The sequence below is a fragment of the Helicoverpa armigera genome, chromosome 10 (assembly GCF_030705265.1).
Source record: "Helicoverpa armigera isolate CAAS_96S chromosome 10, ASM3070526v1, whole genome shotgun sequence".
Taxonomy (NCBI): domain Eukaryota; kingdom Metazoa; phylum Arthropoda; class Insecta; order Lepidoptera; family Noctuidae; genus Helicoverpa; species Helicoverpa armigera.
The window spans coordinates 3,307,705-3,315,472 of NC_087129.1; positions in this window are offsets into that span (position 1 = coordinate 3,307,705).

Below are 7,768 nucleotides of genomic sequence, written 5' to 3' on the forward strand. Positions count from 1 at the left end.
TCGCTTTTTGTTTCTCTTTTTTTCACAATTTGATCTGAAAATTACCCTTACTGTAGCTCAAGTTGCTCAAGTAGTGTTGCTAAGACGTCAAGGGCGGAAGCGGCGGAAGATGGTTGAAACTTTAAGTGCACCGCGTACAAGTTAAAGATATGCATAGAAAATGTATGACCAGACTGGCCTTTACACAAGAAGACCAGAAAGTGGGGGTGTAAGGTGTTCGTCGGCGCACGACGACCGTTTTATCGTACGTGCAATAATGAAAAATCGGATTCTCACGGCGTTAGAGATACGCCAGCCTTTGCAAACAGTAAGAGAAGTCAACGTCCGTAAGCGCACAATAAGAAGAAGGATGGAGGAACGGGATCTGCGTGCTCGAAGACCAACTTGAGGCCCGGAACTTCTCCCGCACTATCGCATAGCCAGACTTAGGTTTGCAAGAGAACATGCAAATTAGACGCATGACCAGTGGAGTAAAATTTTATGGACCGATGAATGCAGAGTCGTCTTAAGAGCTCCAGACGGCCTTGAATGTGAATGGAGAAAGCGCTGAGAATGGTTTCTTCTCACCACTACCAAGCAAACAGTCGGTTTTCATGGTGGGTCCATCTTTGTTTGGCGAGGCATAAGTTCAGAAGCCCGTACTGAATTATTGGTTGTCGAAAGTCGTCTGACAACTGGGCGGTATATTGAAGAGACCCTTCAAAATCACGTTTTACCCTGTCAGGGATTCATAGGAAGTGAAGAATTTCGTATAATGCAGGACAATGCTCGACCTCACGCAGCTCTTTGCGTAACCGATCACTTGTTCGAGGTCGGTATTCAAAAATTGGGTTGGCCTGCAAGAAACCCAGCCATGAATCCTGTAGAACATGTCTGGAACATGCTTAAAAGACAGGTCCAAGCAAGTCGTAACCCACCACGTACTCTTAGTGAACTGAAAACCGCGCTGGTAGCTGCCTGAGAGGAGATCTCTCAGGTGGAGATAAAAAACATCATCCAGAGCATGCCAGATCATATGCAGGCAGTCATCAGATCAAGAGGAAGAAACACCCATTATTAAAATTCGATAACTTTCTGTTTTGTTAAAAATGTTGAATTTAAAAAGTTTATGGTGATTATTGCGGTAAAGGACTCTGTTTTCTAACTCAATGAAACTTAATGAAAATCCTTACAATTCTGTTGTTTGTTACTCATTTTCTTTTGGAAAATGACTAAATTAAACAATTTTAAAATAAAAATCCAGATTTTTCATTTGAATAATGGTTATAAGGCTCAAATGTGCTTGGGCCAGATTCCGTGCCGCTGAGTGTATTTACTTTGTTTGAAAAATTCTTTTTTTTACGTATTTTATTTTTTTATTTGTGCTAATCGACATTATATTACCAGTATAGGTATTAACGTACTTATTTAATTTAATGTGAGTAGGTACGACACACCCCGTATTTGGAAGTACATAAGGGGAGTATATAGTACAGTATATAAGAAAGTTCAAAAGGTAACTACATAGGGGGAGTATATAATAAAGTATATTAGGAATTATATAAGGGGTAAAGTACATAATGAAGTACATAAGGAAAGTACGTAAAGAAGTACATGGATTACAGAACATAAGGGATTACAGTTTAGGAGTATATAATAAAGTATATAACGGGAGAATATAAGAAAGTTCATAAGGGGAGGGGAGTAAGAAATACTATGAAATTAAAATGACAAAAAAAGCAGAGCATATAAGATATTTTCTATCTACCGTAATTCCAATCGACTATTTACGTATTCTATGTGAACCTCCTGAAATATTGCACAGATGCAAATCAACACCTTGAATTTCATTTTTGAGGAACGAAAATATAAGTTTCGATACCAATAAAGTAATGAAATATTTTAATTAAACATTATGAAGAGCCTCTATCGATGGAAGAGCGACTTGAAGCATTCAATAATTTATTAATTAAATCATGTTTTAAATTTGTTTCAACGGGTTAAAATACATCAATTATAATTTTAATGTGTTTGTATAACCTACCTATAACTTTACTATATTATATGTTATGCATGATTCTAAATCAATTTTCCTTCATAAGAAAAACCATAAGGAAAGTATTTTGGAATTCTCGGGAACTTTGCATTATGCAAATACAATGTTTCTTCTCATTTACTTTTATTAGTTCTCGATTTTTCCTCCAATTTTGGATTATTTGGGGAATATCGCAATGAGTCCGATCGTTCCTTCAGTTTTTTGTTTCCTGATAAGATACTCTCCATTTCATTAACGTTTTCAGATTGTTAAAGAAAAAATTCTGATAAGAAGGCTGAAAAGGGCAAAGGATGTTTTAATAAATTAATTTCGGTTCATTAGGTACATTCCTTTTATTAAGTCTCTATTTTTAGATTGGAAAAAGAGCAGACAAGTAGTGTTTAGCAATCATTGCTGGATATGATTTAGCCTTATGTAAATTCTTATACATTGATATTTTTATGAGCTCGTCTATCTATCTAGCTCGGCTATGCAACAGTCTTAAATATCGCATGATTGTAGGTTAGGCAACAATTGACACGGTCATTCCATTGATGGGTTACCATTTACTTAGGTATATCATAGGCACATAACATGAATGTTTCGAAATAACTTAATAAATGACATGATTAAATACTTGCTTAGTTCTAATTTAACCTTAATAATAATTTGATGTTGATGCTTAATGATACTTGTTTATATTCCGATTGGAGATAAAAAACCAGTGTCTGAAATAGAATTTTAACTTTTTATCTTAATGTTCTTCAAAGGACGAAATTAATAGAGTAAAAACTTTAATTTTCGTACCCAGTTGTGCCAATTTACGGTGTCCCAATTAACAGTTTTAATTAAAATAAATTTTGGTTTTAATTCGTTACCTACTACATAGTTCTAAGAACTTATGGTTCTATATTGTATCGCACAAGTAGTCTGTAATTCTTGGTAGGGTTTTTGTCACAGTTCCAATATGCTTTTTTAAAATTATAATGACAAAATATAGGTACACAGCGGTTACGCATCATACTATTTTATATAAGTAACATTGGCCAGTATACATATAATGTTAAGAAGAATCATGAAAACATTATAGTTTTATACAATAACTCATAAAACTTAACACAAAAATCGGGTCAACATGTTAACAATTTCCCGTACTTATAAATATGAATTCAATTCGTATAATCTTTTATAGAAAATAACTGAACATTTTGACATTTTCTCCATGACCCATTTGGAACAAAACCAAACGACGCAACAAGTGACACCGTAATGGATTCTCTAAACTTTTGAACATTTCTCATACAGATAAATATATCCCCATGATGTTGCCAAAATATTTATAAAAATATCTTCAAAAAGGAGTGATGGGCAAAATAGTTTATAAAGGTGGGTCTACGCTAGACGAACCGAGCACGAGCGAAGCACAAGCGGAGCCATTCTCGGCTTGTCGTTCGCGGTATCAAGTGTGGCTGTACAACGAACCTACAACGATCACTGTTAGCAAATCCCTTTGTGTTCGTCAAAAACTGACAACAGGCGGAACGCAGCCGAGCACGAACGAAATGCTCGCAGCGCGCTCGTTAGAGGCTTGTAAGTTGGTCCACGCTAGACGAATTGTGTTCGGCTCGTGCTCCGCTCGTGCTCGGCTCTCCTAGCGTAGACGCAGCTTTACAGAGAAGTCGAAATCGGAAACATGTCAGCACAAATGAGATGGGTCTTCGAAACCGAAGTTATTGTGTCAGTAGCACCTGTAACACACTATAATAGAGATTCACATACAGACAAATATCAATGTTAATATTATGCATAGCAAGTTTATTTGTTTGTTTCATGAAAATTGGACTTTCGATCGGTATGTTAATGCATTGTGAAATGTGTTAAACATTGTGAATGATAAACTGATTTTGTGTTTATACATTGTAGAGGTAAATGTTAAATTAATCAGGACTCAACTTTATACGGCGGAATGTAAATACAGCTGTAGGTAATAGTTACTTATTCCTATAATTATCATCCTAATAAATGAAGAAGCTTCATACTACATAGTGGGCAAAACCACGACCAGTAGCTTGTCTTCAAATAAATCTCAAAAAACCTACTCTAAATCCTGAAAGTTCCTTATTTCACTAGCTTTTAACATCCAGCCATATTTCGTTCTAGACTCCAAACAAGAGACAGCCAAGTATTCAGTCAAAGTGACGTCACACAGCTAGCCAGCGGTCCCCTGCTGATCCGAGTTCAGGTCTCCAGTGCCAAACACAGCGAGATATCTATGAATATTCATGTTCACAATACCTATTAATAAAACTTGGTAATCTGTTTAAGTTGGTTTTGGTACGGGTTGAGAAAAAGATAAAAATTGGTTTGGAATACCTATGATATTTTATTAATTTGTTTTAATTTGGACATGATTTACCTTATTAATATGAAAGTGAGCGTAACATTATGCAGTGAGTATTATCTTTTAGTGGTTTCGATTTTTTTTACGTTTCAGCAATTTGTGCCATTGAATTGAATTTCAAAATGAATCTGAATTCTTTGTGGTACTCTCAGAGCGTGTACACACAAGCAGATTTCTGCTCGCTTCCTCACTATCGACAAACCAAGTGTATAAGTGAGACATAATCCACTAATATGAAGCCGCTGTAACTTTGAGTCTCTGACATCATAACGTTAAACTGAACTAACGCAACAATCCTTCATTCACCACCACCCCCAGTGCATTCTCAAGATAAGAAGACGTATGTTACTCATTCTTCATTCACTCATCCCCTATTTCCATACATTCACAGCTCATTCACTCAGCTACAACACTATAAGTGTCGTACGGAACCCGAGAAACAACGTTATGTTTATGCGATAACCACGGAGGAAGGAAATGTAGTGGACATGCCATAATGAAGGTGGGCCAAGCGCCTTCTTGTGGGTCAAAGTAAGTCAAAGTAGCGTGATTAGTTACTAGAACTAACGAGACGTTCGGGTTCTTTGATAAATCAAACCAATCTGCCAAATCCGTCAAAGATTTATCTTTATTGATTGGTAATTTTATGTTGAAAATAATGAGCAGGTTTCATAGAAGGCGAGTTAGCCCGGAGCTTAGTAACACCCGCATTTTGGCGCGCTTCATTCTTAGGAGATTTTGCATTATGACATATCCGTTATTTTGTTCTTCATGGCAATAACCCTACACCGCCTGCAGATAAGGAAAATGTAGAAACAGCCAATGGGGTGTTTCCCATAATAGTATTGTCATGCATTCTACTTAGAAACTATGGTGCGAAAGAGATTTAGTTTGAATATTGTCATTTTTTATATGTGGTTGCTTGACTTTGCATGGTTTTTATGAAATAGAGAATAGGTATTACAAAAATAGCACATTGTCAAGAAAATATAAGAAGAATATAAGAAAGTTCAGATTACAAGAAAATTGACATGGTCACATAAAGGGCAGGGATTTTCTTCAAAAGAGTGGGAAATGACGATTACGCAAAAAATCAAGATGAAATGGAAAGATTTTGCTCATGATTAAAAACATATCGAGGTATTGCGTAGTGAAAATATCTTCAGACAAATAGGAGTCATCTGCACTTCATTTTACGTTATTTAAAGAGCAGATTTCTGATAAACTTTTTATTTTCCTCCTCCTCAAACTCCTCGTAATTTAAATTATTGCCAAAACCACGTCTCCTCTAGGTAAGCAATTTTATAATTAAAGTACCTGTAGGATTGTTGAAGGTCAATCTCCATCTCACACAGGTGTCTGACGAGGCTATAATGGATTAAGAACAAAGTTTTAACTTCTAACATTATAACGATAAATGGATAATGTTCGCATGCTTTAGGCTTGGCCATGTAATGTAATTTGGCCACTAAGTTTGATAAATACCACAAAAAAATAAACTCGTTTTGTATGTGTACCTAACGACAAAAGCAAATAAGTTATGTGACATAGGGCCATCAAAAACGGTTTTAAAAGGTTTCTCATTCTGCTACTACTACATCACTCCTTGCTGGTTACCTCATGCCAAGATCGGGCCAAAAAATCCTCAGATAATGTAAGGTGTCCATAGTAGTGGAAAATCATTATATAGGTGTCATTATTAATTTCGTACTCCAATGAAATTAAATTGCTTTATCCTTCTTTACAATAAATCCACAGTTCTCGCAAATGATACTCAGACCAGTGACAATTTAAACTCCGCGCCCGAGGATGGTTGCCGACATTTCTACGACATAATTAATGCGATTATGAAACTGAATTCCTAGTGCACTTGAAGGAAATACTAATCATTCCTTCTATCTTGGGATTAGGGGCTCAGGGACTTTGAACCTTACGACCGTCTTGTTAAAGTTTTATATTAATAAAAATTGAATTGTAGGTATTACTTCTACTTCATATTTTATGATAGGTATCTATCTATAAAAAATATTACTTCGAGCAAGTGCTGAAATGGATAATCATACTCTAACTAAGCAACATAAACAGCGACCAACCAATTAAATTAATTATTTTGATGCCTGTTCAGTAACTTTCAAAGAAGAAATTATTGCTTCCGTAAGCCGCTCCTTCGAAACGAAATTTATCTAAAGTTGAAACGGACTTACAAAGTTTTAATACTCGAAATTCCATTTATATAAACCGTTTAGCGGTACGGAACCATCTAATACCTTCCACGAAACGGTCATGGCGACTCAAACTTTTCATACTCTCTCAATCAAAACCACGATTTCATAACTTTATAACGAAAACTTCGTCCAAGTTGACGTGAAAAAATTCTAGAACGTTCCAATGCAAAAAATCAAACGAAAATGATGGAAGTTTCGGAGACTTCGCCTCGTGAATCGTGAATGACAAAAGTTCAAAAACCTCAAAAGATGGAAGACAAAGTTGTATGAGTTTTCTTTGGATAATAATCATTCTTCGTATTTTCCGTTATTGAGGATATGAATACAAATATCAGTACCTCAAATGAATTTAAGAATATCAACCTAAATAAGATGTTTAATTTTTGAGTGTAAGTACAAATGAGATGCTTTTTTTTTATTTCTGTCAAGCATGATGGAATTCCACCATGTCGTTAAATTTCTATGGATTTTAGAGCAACTGTCACTTAATTCCTAGAGTATTTCTAATTTCTGGATCTATAAACTTTACTTTATGTAAGCAACACCTTAAAGTTATCGATATCCTTGTACGCTTACTATTAAAATCTATAGCATTGTTTACCCAAGAGCGGCGTGCGGAAGGTATAATATTTCTGTACTATAAAGTAATAAATAAAAATAGTGTTTAAAGGTTCTCAAGTTGCTCGTTATTGCAAGCTCGTGTAGTGCTCTTTCAATTTCCGAGTTTATATTATGTAACATAATAAAGTGTAAGCTTCGGGCTTGTGGACGGCTTGAATTTACAACAGTGCAGCCTTAATTACTAGTAGGTGGATTGAAAAATGTTATATGTACGTGTTTATTAAAAGTACTTGCCTATTGGACGCACTCAGAGACATTTAATGGCTACTTAAGCCATTCCTTTGTAAAGGATTTCTTTGACAATCCGTCAAGAAGTGACTTAAGGAATCATTAAATGACTCTGAGTGAGGGGGTAAGTGTTGCTGTTGAATGGTATTTTCATATTGTAACACGCTTTTTAGGTCGGTATTGTATGTAACCATATTAAGCAATCTAAGGTAAGAACTCATACACGACCTTCAATTACTTAAAAATACCTACATTAAATAAATTATTATTCTAGAGTGA